The sequence below is a fragment of the Pezoporus wallicus genome, unplaced genomic scaffold (genome assembly GCF_028554395.1).
Source record: "Pezoporus wallicus isolate ANWC-B61680 ecotype Strahan unplaced genomic scaffold, APGP_CSIRO_Pwel_v1 contig_593, whole genome shotgun sequence".
In the NCBI taxonomy this organism is placed as follows: domain Eukaryota; kingdom Metazoa; phylum Chordata; class Aves; order Psittaciformes; family Psittacidae; genus Pezoporus; species Pezoporus wallicus.
In genome coordinates, this window is record NW_026642342.1 from 7,455,753 (window position 1) to 7,475,183 (window position 19,431).

At 39.9% G+C, this 19,431-nt stretch overlaps 1 protein-coding gene across 2 annotated transcripts in view; it reads left to right on the plus strand.

Annotated features, from left to right (window-relative positions):
• The first annotated feature begins 542 nt into the window (after positions 1–542).
• Positions 543–19,431, plus strand: part of SPSB4 (splA/ryanodine receptor domain and SOCS box containing 4) — a 129,779-nt gene continuing 110,890 nt past the window's right edge. Inside the window, exon 1 of one of the 2 annotated variants that reach the window (XM_057429128.1) lies at positions 543–677. The gene's annotated coding sequence lies outside the window, so the exon portion shown is untranslated. Of the gene's footprint in view, positions 678–8,794; positions 8,918–19,431 lie in introns of those variants that run through there. The other variant, XM_057429129.1, reaches the window with a different exon arrangement.

Genomic DNA, 19,431 nt, shown 5'->3' on the forward strand with positions numbered 1-19,431 from the left:
AATCCCCAGATAGTAAACCCTAGTGGCATGGTAGGATACATTTTTCTAAAGCAAAGCATCTGTGTGTGACTCCTCTGGGCCTTCATCAGATTCTGGCTGCTCTGCTCCATTCTTAGCTGTTTTCTCAGCAGCACCTGCACTTAAGGGATCTATTTGTAGAGGAGACAGTAGAGAACATAGTGCCTGGATCCAGTTACTCTCAATCAATCAAACATGTGAGAAGAGATGGAGAATGCTCATTGTTTTGCTCATTCACACATGAAGACAGCTCTTCTCATTCAATTCCTCATCTGTCCCCCTCACAGAGGTGCATTCTTGTATCTTGGATGGGGCATTTTACTGCTAGACAGCCACAAAAATTGAGCCCCAGTAATGGAGCCTCCATTGTGCTGCACACCCACTGTGGCTCAACTGGAGAGTCTGCAACAGTGCCCAAGTTGCCTGAGAAGACTTTAGTATCTTTTCTCTCAGAGGTTGCCTCACTTTGATTTCACCCATGTATATGTATTAGAATGCATCATGTGGTTGTGTAATACACATGGGATTTTTTATAATGGCTCCTTTTCTAATTTTTTATTTTTCCTCCGTTTCCTTCCGGGTACCTGCTGACTCTTTCCTAATACTGAAATGAGGCAAATTTTGAAGGCAAAACCAGTTTCTTCTGCCCTGAGTATGAGGTAAGATACAGACTGTTTTTCAGATGTATCGGTGTTGCAGTGTAAATCAGGGGTGATCATAATAGCCCTAAGCTGCCTACACAGGTACTAGATGGAGCTTAATTGCATTTCCACAGGTATTTGCTTTTCCTCCTCTAATGAGGCATTTGTACACTGTACTGTGGCCACATGTCCTTGTGTTGAAAGGATGACATACCCAGCATTTATTCACTGTGCCAGGTTCAGCCTTCTGAAAGCACATTTCTGTCTGGTCTCTTCTCCCACTAGTCTCATCCTTTTCTAGCTGTGACAGCAGCATGAAGGGCTGCTGATCCCCAGAAGCTAAATTCATTGACACCACAGTGGATTGACTTAAACTAAGCTGTATGAGGAATTCAGGAACATCTCTAATTATCCGAAGTATCTTTATCTGTGACTATTAAAGGTGACCAGTATAAATTATCTACATATAAATATGAAACCTTTTGCTGACTCAGGGCACCTACAAGAAATCTGGAGAGCAAATTCTGACAGGGCATGGTAATGACAGGAGACGGGGAATGGCTTTCAACTGACAGAGGGGAGATTTAGGTAAGACATTGGGAAGAAATTCTTTCCTGTGAGAGTGGTGAGGCCCTGGCACAGGTTGCCCAGAGAAGCTGTGGCTGCCCCATCCCTGGCAGTGTTTAAAGCCAGGTTGGATGGGGCTTGGAGCAACCTGGTGTAGTGGAAGGTGTCCCTGCCCATGGCAGGGGATCAGAACTGGATGAGCTTTGGTCCTTTCCCACTCAAACCACTCTGTGATTCTATAAAGTCAGATAGGTTTTATATGTGTAAAAAGTAGTATATAATCATTGTGTATTATGTACATGTATATGAGTATATTTAAGTGCGTGCATTTTCAGTTTTGCTTCTTATTGTAGAACTGCTAGAAAAATAGTTGATTAGCTTTTTTAAAAACAAAAATGGATGAGGAATGCTCTAGGAAGTTGGAAAGATCTGTTTGGCTTTCAGCTAGAATAAACATGTCAAGTTAAACATCCTAATCTAGGCAATTTACTTCAGCTCTGACATTTTTGCCTTAGGCAGTGATTGGAAAATTGTGGTTTATGTCACAACCAACCAGCTAGGCTGCCTAATTTTGATCTTGAAATTTCCATGATCAACATACTCTGCTTTGTTTTGTCCTGGAAATTGAAACCTCTTTACTCTGCTAATTAATATGTTCCACTCTTCCAAAATGTTTGTACTTACCATGAAGTACTGAGGAATTGGCCCTTCTGTAAAGCAAATGTAGTTTGCATTGAAGTCTTTGAGGTATTTTTAGAAATGGTGTAGGTTCATCTTCTCAATTGAAGAACTTTCCTGGAAATCTCTCGTGTGTTTTACTAAGCAGTCACAAACTTAGGGAATGGCATGCTGGTTTTCCTGTATGAGGCACCAGGCTTTTCTCTGTGAAAGGATGAGAGACAGCAGACATAAATTGAAACAGAACAAGTTCAGATTGGCTTTTGAGACGTGACTATATAAACCTTGAGCAACCTGATCTGACCTTGGAGCTGACCCTCCTTTGGGTAGGAGCTTGGACTGGAGACTTCCTGAGGTCCCTCCAGTCTCTTTCAAAGTGGTTATTTTGTCAAGTTACCCATTTGCTCTGACAAACATGCAAAACCAGCCTTTTTATAGGCAAGGAATAGGTACATGTGTTAGGTGTGAAACACTTGATCTGAAAATCAAAATCTCTGGAAACTAGGCTGTGCCTGAGACACTTCAGTAAAATGAGTAGCTAAAACTGTACCTATTTTAAAAATACATCTAACAGGCACTTTCTTCCCTCTACTTCTGTCCATTCTTAGGAACTTTTCTGCTTTTTCCTGCCTTAAAGACCAGTTGTCTTAATCCATTTTTGCTTGCTCAGTCAGATGTGGAAACACCTGTTTCAGAATCAGTTGCTATTTGACAGCACATTGCAACTTGAGGCTCCTTTTTTCACTCTATGAATATGTTAAAATATATATTCTGGTCTATGCCTGAGAAATTACATTTTGGCATTGAAGCTGTTTCTATTTCTTGTCTGTGAATGTCTGTAGAGGCCTGTTCAAGGTAAACAAGAACTCAGAATTTTAATAGAAGGGGATTTGACAACTGTTTGTAGAATGCACTGCACCATTTATGGATGGAGGACCTACTGAGGCATGGCATACATTTATATGAACCAAAATGTTAAAAGGGGAGGAAACAGGAACTATTCCTGGTAAAATGTCTTATTATTTTCCTAGCTGCATGTAATCTCTTGTCAATTTAAATGCATGTGGAGACAGTGTTCCAAGTTTTTATACTTTGGACACATTTTACTTTCTGTATAGGCCAGCTGATAGCAAACCAGTGTCCTATTCTGACTCCAGTAGTGAACTGTGCAACCAGTAAGGAAAGAATTACCAATCCCAAAGAGAAAGGTGAAGGACAGAATTGCCTGATAGGGTGATTACAGAACAGGAAAGGAAACAAAGAGAAACTGAAGAAAGAGCATCTCTTCACTAGGAAGGATGTGGTCTTATTAGTATATAAAGGTTTAGCTCTAGCTCTCAAAGCTTAGAACTTCTTGGCTCACTTGAGGAAGAATCCTGTTTTATGCACACAGGCTTTTTTCCCCTTTCTTAACTAGAGCTCCATTCAGGCCTTCACCTGTTGGTCCGATTATTTTTTTCTTCCCCTAATTATTTTGCTGTTGAATGTAATTCCTGGATTACTTCATTTTGAAGTCTGCCATGTGATTAAGTTGCACAAAGAAAGTTCAGAGAGATTTCACTGAGCTTTTAACTTCAACTTCTTTACCTTATTACTGCTTTCACTAAGCTGAGGAGAGTTGAGAAAACCTAGTTTAAACTTTGCTGTAGGGAAAACCAGTGCATTTGGTAGTAGAAAAGGGGCAGTATCCAAACAAAAAAATGACCAATTGAAAGCAAACCCACATTTCTTAGTGTTCATTTAGCCCCGCACAGCTGGTGTGGTAATGGGAGGGCTCCGGGAAGGATTAGCCTCTGACTTGCATGGATGTCATGCTGTACAGGGAGTAATATTGGAGGAAGGCAGTCCTGCTTTCCATCTTGGAAATATCTTGTTTAACTTCATGCTAGAGTTACTTATTTAGAGATACATAATCTCAGAATCAAAGTGCATTCCCCCCAAAAGAAATCGAATTTAATGTTGCTCCATGAATAACCCCAGTGTTGGGATTCCCAGGCAGACCCCCTTTGTGTGAGCTATATATGCTTTGTGTTATTTATTCTTATATGAAATAAATCTTTGATTTAGATTGATTTAAGAAAATCCTCCTCTCACGCACATGTGTAAGAATATTGTGAATTCTCTGTAATGGCTGAACACACTTAGACCCACATGGTTCAGCATCAGTCATGTTGCTCAGAATCGGTATGGAAAAACCTTGTTAGCCAGCAAAAGGAAATCTGAAGCCTGTACATGCAGTTTTTTTGGTTTTGCTTTTTTTCTTTTGTTTGTTTTTCTTTTCTTAGGGGAGCAGACCAGCACAACTGATGTGACATGAAATGTTTTGGCCCATTCCCCTATTGAACAGGGGAGATTTAGGTTAAACATAAGAAGTTCTTCCCTGTGAGGGTGGTGAGGCGCTGGCACAGGGTGCTCAGAGGAGCTGTGTCTGCCCTGTCCCTGGCAGTGTTCAAGGCCAGGTCGGATGGGGCTTGGAGCACCCTGGTCTAGTGGAAGGTGTCCCTGCCTGTAGCAGGTGTTTGGAACTAGATAATCCTAAGGTTGCTTCCAACCTGAACCATTCTGTGATTTCCATGTTGACCCTTTATTCTGCACTAGTTGATCTCTCTGCTCTTGCAGCAATGTAATTATTCCCAAATTAAAATTTCCTTCTTTTTTTTTCCCCGAATAAAGTGCCTTTTCCCAGAACAAAGTGCTCACAGGAATGCTTTGGAGATGGAGGCTGTCCCCTGTCTTCTGAACTGTGTTGGGAGAGGCAATCACCAGCATACATAGGTCCTTTCTGTATACTGGTTCTGTAGCAGCCCCCAAGTCCATGCAGCTACAGTGGTTTACTAACACTGTACATAAAGAGCTCCAACCTGTGAGTTTAGGGAATTAGCTTTGAAGAAACCAGGTATTCAAAGGTCTTGGAGCTCTATGGAAAACATTAACCGTAACACACCTTAAATGAATTTGAAATAATGCAATATCAAAAGTATGGAAAGGGAATGTATACATTGGACGAAAGAGAGTTCAGATCCCTGTATATCTAAAAAGACACAAGTTATTACTCAGATGTAGCTGTATTTTGCATCTTTGCATCTTGGATAGGATAGATTCTTACACTGCAAAGACATGAAGGCCTCACTAGTACAGAATTATAGTAATAGAAATACAGAAAGCAGCTGAATCTAAACTATGTCTGAGAAGAATAGATCCAGTTGTTCAAAGTAATGTTGTTGCCTGTGTTTACCTGAGCATGTAAGATCCTGTGCTTGGTTGTAGCTTTCAGGGGTGAGAATTGTGCTGTGCCTTCTGTTTCTCAGTTGTGAGCACTTCTCTTGATTCTTTTCTTTTGTGACCCTTCTTTTTCGCCTTTCTTATGCTAAAAGCTTTTTTTCTTTTTTTTTTTTTTAAAAAAGCCTGTATCTTAAAAGAGTATCCTTCATAGAGAATAAGTTATTTTAAGGCCAGCTGGAAAGATCTACAAAAGTCATATGACTGCTCCATCACATTTGCCTTTTTATATACATGATTACAGTTTAGCCGTTAGGAAGAAATCAGCATTGCAAAGCACCTGTGAGGTCTCAGTGTGTGGCTGGGTCTCCTAAATAATACTAGGTTTAGGCTGCGTATAGCAAGCTTCTGTGCCTAGCGGGGGGATTGGTGTACAGTGTTTGTGCTTTGACTGCTTGTAGGAGAACATTCTTTGTGCTCACGTTTAACTTGTCAGAAGTGATCAGACGTCTTGTGGATCTGAGCCATGCCTTCCATTCTGCTGTCACTACTGTGAATGTTACTACATAGAAGTGTGAAGGGGAAAAGAAGTACAATCTTGTGGTGTTTCATTTGAGGATGACTTGATGAAAACTGATTAAAACACAACTGATGCTGGGCTTTTGTTGTAAACTTCTGTGAAGTGCCTGTGATGCTTTTCAGCAAACAGAATGCAACATTGAGTGTGCCTGAAAAAAAAACCCACAGAAAGGAAATAAGCTATTAAATCTGGAAAATGGGGAGGAAGGACACAAAACAGACACTTTTTTTCCATGCTGGTTCTTCAGAGTGATTCCTCTTTATGCCATCTGATGTAATTTTAGTGCTAGCTGAGGTGATGTTTCTAGCAAACCACTTCACTTTGTGTTTTGTTTTCCTCTTTTTCATCTCTGATTGACAGTCCCACCGAGAAACAACAATGAAAAATTCATGAGGTCAATCCCCAAGTGATTCAGAAAGGACTTTCATGGGATTAGATAGAGGCAGTTAAATTTCCTGGGGCACAAGTGTTTTTCGAGGAAAGGGATACAAGTGCATTATTCTCTGGTTAATCCTGGTTAAAATATGAAGGATCCTGGCTGGAATATAAAGGATTGTTTTTGGTGAATAATTTAGAGAAAATGTCCCCAAACTTCTTCAATTGCAATAGAATAAAACCCCAGTATTAACAGAGAGGAGATGAATAGTTTTGCTTTGGCTCCAGAGAAGTGAACATGTGTTGTTTTTTGCATTGGGTCGTCACTTACTGGTTCTTTCATGAGAATGGTGATCCAGTAACTGTGACTGAGTCAAAAGAATACAGAACTATTAACTGAGTGTTAAGGGGCATTTTTATTTTACAGTGTGCATGTTAATTTCATATTTTCCTTCATTTCCTTCCTCTATCAAGAAGGGGGTTTTGGTTTGTTCTATTTGGATTTTAACTGCTGACAAGGAAATACCAAACTGGTATGTATAATTGACATGAATTTGTGTTTGTGATCTGAATTGCTATGAGATAAAAAGCTCTTTATTCCTACCTGTTGGAAAGCAGGCAGAAATATCGCTACAGAACAAAATAAGCAGCATTCACTTCCTTCATATAACCCACTGATGTGTGCTGGGGATCAAGCATAGGGCTTGAACCTGGAGACAGTAAACACCCTTCAGGAAACGAAATACTGCTTTGTGGTGATCTGCTAGTACTTTTAGAGTGATTTTCTAAGGAAAGGGCAGGCCCAGGAAGTTCAGCTCATGTGGTGAAATATACACAGAGAGAAGCTAGTTCATGAGCTCAGGAAACAACCACACAGCACTTCTCATGGTGTCTGTTTGCAGCCTTTTTAGGATATTGAGAGAACCCCAGCACCAAACCATGTGAGCCCAAGGGGACTGGCCAGGATCCCTGTTGGCAGCCCACAGGACAAGGGTGCTGGGTAGTGAATCCTCACTGTATCTTCTGGGTTTCACTTGGATTGTGGTGATGAGCTGAGTTTTGGACAGGTCTTTTATGTCCTTCCAGTGTCAGCTGTTACAGCATGAGACTTGCCTCAGTCTTGCTTACTTCTCCTGCATGCATCTTAAGCTGCCCCTTTTCTTTGCTTCTCTGGTTTGTGGTAACTTTATGGCTGCAGTATAGCCTTCTGCTGGGCTGAGATGAAGAAAACTTACATATTACACCTGATCTTGATGGAAACAACATGTTCTGGTGCTTACCAGTTTGATTGCTGTCAATCAGGTCATCACCATGTGTCACTCTTTGGAATCCTGTTGTTTCTTGTGATTTAACAGAGAGACGTTTCTATTCATGCTTCATTCAGACCAATCTTAATGTCTTTGTTGCAGATCTTCATATGAATGTTTGTTGCTCATTGATGCCATGTTCTGCTTTCTGTGGTAGTTAACGTTTTCCTCTCAGATGCATTCACTGGAAGCAGGCAAATTATTGACTGAAACTGATTTAATTGGAGTGTTGGCTTATGAAGGCATTTACCCCTTTGGGCATGATGCGTGTTGTTAGTACCTGTTAGGAAAATGTTACTTGTTAGTAGTATCAGTAGTTTTGTTGTAATGATTTGAGCAACTGTTGCATTGCAGTCTCCGGTCTGTGTGCCCCTTTAGCAGGAAGCTGCCAAGGGTAGAAATGCAGCAAGAGTGCAGGAGCATTAGTAACTGTGAAGAGTCACTTCACTCACTGCTGACAAGTTCTTTTCATCTTCCTGCCTTCATTTATTGCAGCATCATACTTCATTTTTTTTGCAGTGTGAATGAGGGCTTTTTAAAGAGGAGATTGAATTTGGTTCTTCAGAATCAGTGTGCTTGGAGAGTTCATTACTGGGATAGCAATAAATCCTTCACAGGCTGCTTTGCCCAGAGGAAAAATATGGACAATTCATATGGAAAATTGGTATTTAAAAATTAAAACAAACAAGCAAACAAAAACCACCACAAACAAATTAAAACAAAAATAAACCAAGCAAAAACCTCACAAAAATCCCAAACCAACCTGTAGGTTTTATGACAGTTGTTTCAAGTAATTTTGTGCAGTCTAGACATGTTGTGGTAAAGTCATAACCTGAATGTTAGTGCTCTGTGTTTCACTTCTGCCTGTCTATACATTTACCTGTGTGCTTGTCATGGCTGAAATAGTTTTTGTGTCTTTATAGTTCTGGTTTTATTAAAGAAACAATGTGTTCCTCTGAGAAAACACATAACATGCTCCCTCTACCTTGTTCCGATATCTTGGTAGTGCTTGTTCTCTCTCTGTCTGCTTCTCCCTGAGGAGTGTTCCTGCTCTTCAGTGTGGCTGCTTTGGTTCTGCTGAGATTGCTTTATCTTTATAAATAGCACAGAACAAGTTTTGGGGTTATACTGACTGAAAAAAAGTTGCTAAGTAACTTCCCTGTTACCACTCATGTGGCACCTAGTTTCCACTATAGATCTACAGGTGATATACATAAAAAAATGAGTCTTTTTCTGATTAGCTCATGATTCCTTAGTGCTCTCAGAATGTTTGGGTTGCCTGTTGCTGTTTTAGCCAAACTAATTTTCTGCCTTCCAGCTTGTGCTTCAGGTGGCTCACCACAGGGAAGAGCTGAATGTATTTACCTTCCTTTAAAACGACAGTGAGCTGAGGCTATGAGCACTTTGATACTTCGGGCATTAACTCAGCTATTTGACAGAAAGCCTATGGAGAGGTGTTGGAAGGACTCTGGAGTCTGCGAGGTTCCATAGTTGGGTGGTCTGTGAAACAGCCCACTGAGAGCCTGGGTGAGGTAGGAAAGGAAAGAATGCAATTACAGCCTAATTAGAAATCCAGATTCTCTCCTGCCACATGTGACATTGCCTTTTCTGCCACAGAAGTGAAACAGACCTTTCAAGCACTTGAAAACCAACTCACCAGCAAAGAAATTACATGGTCCAAAATAGATGGTAATCACTGGTTAGGGTTTTCTGATTGATTCACATCTGCAATCTCCAACCACTCGTCTATGGGTTACTCTGATGGGAAAATAGAGCCTGGTCATGACAAATCTCCTCCACAAAACCTCCTTGCAGTGGGTATGTTCCAAGAAAATGGTTCTTTTTCCCCTTTCTCCTCCCTCCACCTCCCAAATGACTGTATTCTGACTAGAAGACATTTTTTGAAGTATCCCTAACACCTATAACTAACACATACCAAGTACTATTTGGTTTTACTACACTGCTGAGGAGTGGAATGGTGTGCTCTGAACAATGTGGGAACTGGCCTGTCTAGAGAAAAGTCAGTCACTTATGAATGTGATTAATGACAAATCCATGCTGTGATGCTGACTTGGTACTTACTTTGGGTAGTGCCAAAGGAATTTATTATTTACTGGGTAAAAACAGTTTGCAGGAAGATCAAATTACTAAATGGGTCTAGCAGGGGGTTTTCTTCAGATTGATGACACATTTTAGGATTGTGGGAAAGCATCTCTCTTCAAATGTGTCATCAGATTCCTACTGGAAGTATTTGTCAGATGTTACAGTCAGATTCCATTCCTGATTTAATGTCTACATAAATGTTAACTGTATTTTATTGATTTTCTATGTTCATTATACAATCAGTAACATTTTATTTTTTGCCCAACTGCCTAGTTCTCAGATCATTTAAAAGCTGTTTTTGTCCCACTGATTTGAAAAGTTTTCACTTGATTTCTTCATGTCTTTTGAATCTAACCAAGGAAAGCAGAAAGTAGCAGTATTGCATGGAGCTGTATGACTCATAAACACCAAGCCACGCTTGACCTTGGGGTATCTTTCCTTCCCTTGCAATATCTATTTCGCTGTCAAGAGATGAATTATCTCTGAGTCCTGTTAGAACCAAGTTTCAGATAATGAATTTCCAGGGCAGAGAATGACTCAATACTTTCCAAAAGCTGATACCGGAAAGAGCAAAACAAATGAGAAAGATCTGTGAGGCTCAGTCTCTCAAATCTGAGTCAGGTCTGTCTGGCTTGGGCTTCTATTTCAGTGTCCTTTTAAAGCATCTGTTCCTCTGCTGAGCACCATCCAGTTGAGGTTGATTACAGTGATGTAAGCAGATTTTGTGAGCTGGGCCCTCTTAATTAACCTCAAATGGGGAAAAATCGCAGAGTAACCTGGGACAGAAGTTCCACTTACATCTGTTTCCTTCCTGGAAGCTATTGCAAGAGACAGTTTGGATGAAATTAAAACATTTTTACATAAACATGGGTATTAAGTTACTATATCAATGATTGGTATAGTCCATATTGGTGACTGTTCAGCTTGGAAAAGAGAAGCTGCGTGGAGACCTCAGAGCAGCCTTCCAATATCCGAAGGGGGCCTACAAGGATACTGGAAAGGGGCTCTTCATCAGCGACTGTAGTGACGGGACAAGGGGGAATGGGCTTGAACTTAAACAGGGGAAATTCAGGTTAGATGTAAGGAGGAAGTTCTTTACTGTGAGGGTAGTGAGGTGCTGGAATAGGTTGCCCAAAGAAGTGATAAATGCTCCATCCCTGGCAGTGTTCAAGGCCAGGCTGGACAGAGCCTTGAGCAACATGTACTAGTGTGATGTGTCCCTGCCCATGGCTGGGGGTTGGAACTGGATGATCTTAAGGTCCTTTCCAATACAAACTATTCTGTGATTTTATGATTCTATGACTGGCTGTTCTGGGGGGAAATAAATTAAAAAAAATGGAACAGCGGAAAATATTTAAGGGGTTTGATGCACAAAGGGAAGAATGTCACCTGAATGCTACTGGGGCAGCATGGTGACAGAGTAGGCAGCAATCCTGAGCAGTAGTAGAATCATGAGAATCAGGGCCATACAGGATTTGCAAGCTCATCCAATCTACTTCCCTGCCCAAAGGCAGCATTAATTTAATATTGTGGAGTTTCAGACAAAATGATATTTAAAATGTTCATTTCCACTGCCAGGCAGTATTTCAGTTTGTCCAGATTACAGATGTAGCTGGTGAATATAGACTGAAGGAATGGGGGAGCCTCTGCTCTGATACCTGTCTGGGATCACTAATTCTTAATCCATGAAATACTTCTGGTCATTCATTCTCTGTAGTACTGCACACAGCATTTTAAAAAGGACTGCGTTCTCTGTGAGCACAGATCAGTGGGGCCATACAATGATAGTAGTTTTCATTCTCTGAAAGGCAATGTAGCCTCAGTGGCAATGTATGTGACTTACTAAACTCATGTTGTTGTGACTGTGCTGCTTTGTTTTACATGTTACTTGTAGCTCCAGTGTCTTTTTACTGTTCTTTATCCAATGATGTAGATTTGCTCTGTGCAGTATCAGGAAACTCAATAGGACAAGGTTTATAAAGGATCTGAGGTCAGCTCATACATGTAGGCACTTACATGCACAAATGCTTGTTTATCTTGTGGGTACTCACAGCACACAGATACCTGCATGGGTTGTGTGTGTCTCTGTCTACCTGGACATTTACATTTACCAGAGCATTTGTCCCTGTTCTGTTGGATTTTTGTGTTTTATCCCAATAGGTTTCCCATCTGTGAAATAAAAATAGCTTACTTCGGTTTTACTGTGGTGATTGTGAGGTATATGGTGACAGGGAGTGTAAAATACCCTCAGCAGAAAATCCATACCAGTCTTAAGAAGTCTTTTGGGTCGTTTATTCCTTTGCTTTTATGAAGTTGTTCCCAATTTATGTCAACATGATGGAATAATCAAGTCTCTATTGAAAATAAGAGCTGAGTCTAGCATGCCTGCAAGGAGAATCTTGAAAAATTCAAGTTGAGAATGCACACAGTTACATCACAGGCATAGTAATACAAATTATGCCCCATTCCAGTGTCCAGGTTCATTGATGGCCTTGTTACTTCTCAACCTCATCACTAGTTTTGCGTTTGGAAATCCCACACTTGGCTTTGAGGCATGTTTGATTTTTGGTTTTCAGTGTGTGACACTTTTCCTAAGTCTGTCACCAAAAATTCATAAAGGCATTTGCTCATCCCTATCACATCAGAGGCACCAGAGTGCCTTGCCAGTTGGTACCTGATAACAAGGGCAGGGCTCATTTACATTCCTAAGGAGAATATGAAGAGCTGTGTTTGAGTGTTGGGTGGTTTAGGGTGGTTCATTTTGGCTTGAATTCTCTGCAGATAGCCTGGTTTAGCTTCTTCATGTTGCTTTTCTCAGCAAAGAAACGAAAACAATACTGAACTATGGACCTGGGTACTTAAACTGCTAAGTACGTTTGACCGCTTCCATAAAGGCCAGCTTACACTGACCTGAATCTGAGGCTCTTCTGTGCTAATTCAATTTACTTTTAATGAATACGTTTTATTTCTCCCATATTCACTTGTTTTAGCTTCTTGCTATTGAAGTGTGTTTATGTGTATATAATGCTATGTCCGACCCTGTAAAAAGCTCATTTTAGAGAGTTTCACAGATGACAGTACAGTATGAAACTGTTACCTACAATATGGCTTAATCACATTTCCCCCTTTTCTTCTTAATCAGCTGCTATGGGTTCTGCCAGACAGTGAGCTTAGTGTCACCATTAATCTAGAAATCTGCCTGTGTTGTTCTTTATCCTCTCTTCGTAAAGCTGAGTACCCTGATGGAATAGCTCCTTTTCTATTTCCTATTTATGTAATGGCTGTCCTTCAGAGATCTTTCATTTTCCAGCATTCTTGTTAGTCTTAAAAACAGACAGAAAAACCCCACCAAGGCTGGTGATGGCCCATTAAGCACAAGTAAATCCAGTGTATGCCAGCAGTTTGCTGCAGTTATTCCTCATTCTAATTATATCAGAGCTTGCCAACCTAGTCAATACATTACAGAAACTTTTCCTGTTACTCAGTACTGCTGAATCTTTTCTCTCAAGCTGAATTTAGCTGGGTTCTTGTGTCTTCTGTTCTTTCATCCCTTTTAAACAGGCATCATAAGGCACTATAAGTAAATGGCTCACTTTACCACTTCCAGTGCTAATGAGTACAAGGCAGAGTGGTGGGTCCCCTAAAAGCTCAGTGGTGAATTGATTGACTTCATTTCCCTTCTAAAGAGACTGCTTTGTAATTGTGCTAAGTGAGGCATCTCATTTGGCAAAGCCATGTAAGCACAGTTCGGTCCATGTAAGAGACAGCTTGATATAGACTGGTATTGACAGCAGTATTAGTAGGTTCATTTGAAGTAACTTAGATTCTGATCATATATACCACTCTCTACAATTTATGATCAACACATTTGGATATCCTTTAATATGTCTCTAGCCCTCAAAAAAGGGCAAAACAACCCACAACAAGAAGAAAACACCACCAAAACCCAACCAACAAACTATTATAGTTTCAAGGTACTTTGTAAGCCCACAAAAGATGGGATAGGTGGAATGTGTTGGGTTTGTTTTGGTTTTTAAATCTATCTAAAAACTAGGATGATATTAGCACTTTAATTTTTTAACTATCCACCAAAAGCAAATCTTGTAACTTGGAACTGAAGACAGAATTTCCATGGATTTTATTAGTTGCCATTACATACTAGGATTTACACCAACCAGGAAAACCTGTAGAGAGCACTGTGCAAATCCCAGCTCTCAGTGTGTCTGAGTGAGATGTAACATATTACATCTGATATTTTTTTTATCAATGAGTGACACTTCAAGACTAGTTTACAGTAGATGCAGGTTTACTTTTTGTCTATGCTGATGTTGTCTTTATTTCTTATATTGGCACAATCTCGACTTGTTTCTTCACTTCAATTATTTCCCCTTAACTCAGTATTGGCAATTCGTATCTCATTTGTTTGCTTGCAAGCCTCAAGAATTTACATACTGTTCTGGAAAACAAAAGCTCCAGGCTAATAAAAGTTTGTGGACCTTAACATTAATTAAAAAACAGATAATAGAAAATAAAAGTAAAATAAACTATCCAACTTGGCTGTTAATCTACAAGTTCTCCTGGAATTTGTGGCCTGATTCATCACCTTTGAACACTTGGACTTGGCAGTACTGCATCCTGAAGAACCATCAGTGAATCAAAAGATGGAAGTTAATAGAAACAACCCCGCATAAACTAGCATTTAATTTGCACTCCATGTTTAAATTTTAAAGTTCACTTTTGTAGTGGTAAAGAAAGTGGTCAGGAAACTCTTGAGAGTATAGTGGGTCCTGGCAGAAACAGCACTGCTCTCTCTTTCTGAGACACATCAATCCTCAAAAAGACTAAACCCAATGTAAGCAGTTTTTAGGTTATGAACAGTGTTTGTGCTCCCTTTACAACATTTGTTATCAGAGTACGTAATGCCGCTGCGTGGAGATCCTCCAGCAATACTTAGATTAGTAAAGAGTTTAGTAAAGGATGCGCTCTCCTTCCTAGAAGGCAATGTGTTAGCAGTGGGAATGTCACTGATAGCAAATGTTTTGAAAAATTAAATTCATGCAAAGACATGCAGCAGGTCAAAAAATGTTATTCATTATTTTTTCATGTGCTGTTCTTTCCTGTACAAGTTGTGTCATTCTTTCACTATTTTTATAGGAGAGCATATAGGAACTTTTCCCCCACCAGATTTCTACCCTAGACATTTTGATGTGCAGTTTACTGTAGATTAAACTGCACCAACTATATTTTGTGTGAGCTTTCTCGGGACTCAGTTACAGTCAAGAGGAACAATTAACTTCCTGTATATTACAGATTAATTCTTATTGATTGCTGAGCCCCTAAGGCTTTACAGTCTCATCCTACAGTTATGCCCATGTATATTTTCACCTTCTGTGAGAAGTCATTTTGTCCTGTGGCTGCAAACAACAGTGATGCTCCTCCCCAGCTGTGGCAGTGGTCCCCTGTGGCTTCATGTTGCATCTCTGTATGTTTTATCTGTATCTTTAGCGAGTGTAGGTTCTGCTCTCACTGGCAAAGGAAAGGGTTAAGAAATTAGCTTTGCTCAGGCCACACACAAGCTGTAGGCATTCACACCTCCCTGATAGTCTGATCCAGATAGTGGAGAGGCAGGGAGAAGTGTCAGCCTCCTGCCAGGGTTAACCCACAGAATCCTCCCAGGCTCTTGTTGACAGGCTCCAAAGGTGGCTGAGACGCCCAAGCCAAGAAAACGCAGAGGAAAGACAACCTGCAGACCTCGACTGGGCAAGTTGGAGGAAATTTAAGCAGCAGCTAAGGCTGGGTTTATTTGGATTAAGACCAGGGGAGCAGGATAAGGTGCTTTGGGTGCAACGAGGCAGAGTTTGTTAGCTGGTATTTCTTTCTTAAGTTCTTTCAATGGTTCTTGTATTGCAAGGAGATAATGTATCAAAAATGTACCCATCTGTGTTAAAGCAAATCATCTTAATAACTCATCACTTGTTCAGTGTGATACATCTGCAGATGGCTGCAGCATGATTAGCTAGGAAAGTGGCTGTCCATATGCTGTTAGGTTTGGCTGCATGCTGGTCACTGCAGGAATGCTATCACAGACTGCTTGTATGTCATAGGAAAATATATGTGTTTTATGGAAGGTTTTCAGAGTTACAGATTTTTGTCTTAATAACATGCAATGAGGTTTTTGAATCCCTCACAGGGTTTGCAACTGTTACTTCCTAGAAAGTTTTAGTTGCACTTCAATTCGACACATAGAAACCAAGTGAAGACAATCAGGAAATCAGTTAGGGGAAGGAATTCTTAACAGGAAAAATAGAAAAATTGTAATTTTTTTCTTGTGTACAAACTCTTTATTTTGTTTTATTGTTAGTAATTTTTGTGACAAGCAGTTTTGTAAGAAGCTCATGGGAGATATATTGTGCTACAGGAATTGAGATGCTCAGGTTGTTAGTAAGTAATGAAGCAGAGTGCAGCCCTGCAACTGGAATTTTCCTGGCCAGGTGGGAAACTGAGCTGTTAAGTAGCTGGGTATGTCCAGATGCTTTCCCTGGCCTGCTCAGGTGGATGGTTTGGTGGTTATTAGCACCAAATAGCGATCAGATAGGACATGCCACACAAAGGTTTCTGCTTGTTTAGAATGTTCTTCTCAATCAAAGATGTGGCTGTAGTGGTGAATAATGGTTCCAAATTGATCTCACTGGCCAGTTTGTCCAGATGTTTAGCTGAAAAAAGGTTCCAATGCTTCAGTAATTTTTCTGTTCCTAAAGCAGAGCATGGCCTGGTTCCAGGTGCACCCCCTGCTTTACTCAGCACTGGATACAGAATTTTCCATGCAGAAGGAACTCAAAGTAAGCAGTTATTTTGGTCCTTTTTTAAACACCTGTCCGAATAGCCTTTTATGCTTAGGAACCACATATTAACCAGAAATAAATGTCAGGGACAAATTTAAGTTTAAGATTGTTTTCAGTAATACTTTTGCAGACATAGACAGTAAATATAAACTCTCCCTGAAAGAGTTTGAAATTTTAATGTTAAATTACTTGGGACACCTGATTGCTGTAAATGCATAATTGCAGTTGGCTATGCAATCTGCAACTGATTGATAGCGCATTTAAAGGGACTCTAAACCCAGGAATGGCCACATGCACATCTTCATGCCTGTAAAAAATAGGTGTACAGTTACAGTTAGTGTGAACAACTGGGTTTCTTGCTTTCTGAAGGGGCTTGAGGATAAATTTTGTAGCAAACATATGATATTATGATTTTTTCCTGTAATTCTTAACAGGGAATACCAAAAATGCAATATTTGAAATATTAAAACTATTAATGTGTACATCCTTTAATACGGTTTCTTATAAGCCTAGTGTTTGTACTTAGGTGGTACATATGTTCTAATTCTCCTCCTTGATTCCTTTATCTTAATGGGTTGATTGAGTGTTGTTGAGATGATGAGTTATGCCAAGGAAAACATGCAGGTTTTGTTCAGAGAAGTCCTACAGAAGTTGTTTTTTGGAATGAAATCATTATAATAGGGCTGACATTTGGTAGGACTATCTTATGAATTTAGAATAAGTGTTGATTGCTCCTAGAAATTGTGAACTTTTCCAAATAAAATCCCTTCATTCAACAGAATCCTGCTACATTCTGTAGGATAGTTTGGAATTAATACATTAAAAACTAGCCAATTTTTATTTTACTATCTTTTGTGAAGTTTTGATAGCATACAACCCTCTACTGAAAAATTAAGACAATTAAAAAAGAACCATGTGTGTGATTGACAGTCTGTCTTCTGAATTCAGTATTGTATCTAATGTCTTTTTTGCTTTTTAATTGAAGTAGCAGCACAAAAGCATGTTGCTTTAGCCTTAGATTTAACTAATATTAACCAAAGGGAAGGATTCTGTAAATCCCTATGAACTTGAGTCCCACTGGAGATTCATTTGTGTAGGACTGCACAGAAATGAACTCCAGTCAGCAAAGAGCACCAACAGCACGCTCTTCTTTCTTTTTAACAGTGCATAGTAAACTTAACAATTCTGGGTACACAGCTACATGTAATCAGTCATTTATTTAAACATATTCTTAAGGAATTTTTTAAATCCTTGTTTTCATGCTATAGATTTTTTAATTTGCTTATGCAAATGTTGAGCTCAGCTCAACTCTGTTCAACTGAAGGTGATTAAAGTTGTGAGTCTCTTATAAAGCACTTCCTTAATGGCCTCTTTTTCTGCGTGAAATAGATTCCTTTCAATTATTTAAGAATTCAATTTAAAACATTTCTTTAAAAAATTGGGAATGATACACTGTGGCACTGATTGTCTAATATGGGATGCTATTGATTGTACCCTGCTGCTGCTGACAGAACTGCTTTGCTTCCCTTTGTGGCTTTTTCACCTTCAGAACTTGCATAAGGTGATTCTGGTACCCACAGCCACATCCAGTGATATGTAAAATGGATGAATTAAAATATCTCCAAGCAGAGTCTGTAGCTCTATCTAAAAAGAAATTCTTTTTTCCATTCAAAATCTGTAGGTGTTCACAGGTAGTCAAATGTGTAGAAATCAAGTTTGCAATCCAAGGGACTGTCTGTGCCATGGTTCAGAGTCCACAAAGGAGGATCTCTTCTTTCATTATGAAGGTACAAAATGAATTTATATGTATATAAAACCCCCACATTTTGCTTAGTCTCAGTTGAACTTAGTTTTCTCCTAGCTTCCTCTTCTTTTGTTCAAAACAACTACCTTAAACTTTTCTTGATTTTTATTGCCGGACCTTGCAGTTCCTCTTACTCGCCACCACCCTGATTTCAGCAATCCCATGAATCTTCTTGTGCTTAAAGAATAAGCAAGGAAGTAAGCAAGCGTTCAAACTTTTTCTTAGCCTGGGAGCAGCTAGAGATACTGTTCCCTGTAAAGTCCTCATTTGAATTTCTTATCTCTTCTCACTTTTGACATATTGTTTTTAGCATTCCCATGTAGCTGTGTGTTCTTTGCTTCCATGATTCCTGTACTGTTGAAGATACAGTCTGAGCACATTTTACCCATCAAAATGGCTTATGTCTGTCAGGCCATTGAGTGGCATTGGCACAGGGTCAGCAGCATCTTTTGACTCTTAGAGTAGCCCCTCCAAAGAGATGGGGAAGCAGGACGTGCTCCTGGGTTGGCTGAATATTGCTTCCAGCCCTAGAGGAGAGTGGTGCAGATCTGGACCTGGCTGAGCTTACGCTGGCCCAGAGGTGCTGCTTCTCTGATGCATCCTTGCAGCCCAGCATGGAAGTGTGAGCTGCTGCCAGCTCTGTTGCTGTAGGTAACCAAGCCTGCTGCCCTATTTGAGGGCTTTGTGTCATACAGGGATGTTACACCGCCAGTGAGGTGTGTGCTTAGACCATCTAATCGGCTGCTCTTCAAGCCACTAACTCATTCTAAAGACGTTTTTATTTTCTTGTTTTTCCTCTGTCTTAGACTTTACAGGAGCATGCAATTCTTAGAAATGCAAGGTATGGCATAATATAGAGTATACATAACCTAACACTCTCCCCCCCCCCCCCCCCAACTTCTAACATTTATTTTCAAGCTTCTGCTGATTTCTATATGACATTAATACATGCACTGTTATTAGCACACACTGCAAATATACAACTGTAAATCCCTTATCTAGTTGCTCTTTTGTGCTTTGGTAGGAATGGGTCTAAATCTAAAAATAACAAGCAAGTGGAAGTAGTAAACAAGAGAATGATCCAAACTCCTACAGCCATCTGCTTGAAATACTAGATTTGAAATCTATGTAATGGCAACCACCAGTGTTTGCTTTTCAGACTAAAACGCCATTGTAGCTCAGTGAATAAATTAGTAATTGTGAATTAGCGAATGAGTCGTGGCTTTTTCATCTTTGTTTTTACACACTGTTTTCAAGTAGATTGTGGAGAACTTTTCATTTATTTGGATTTTGTTAT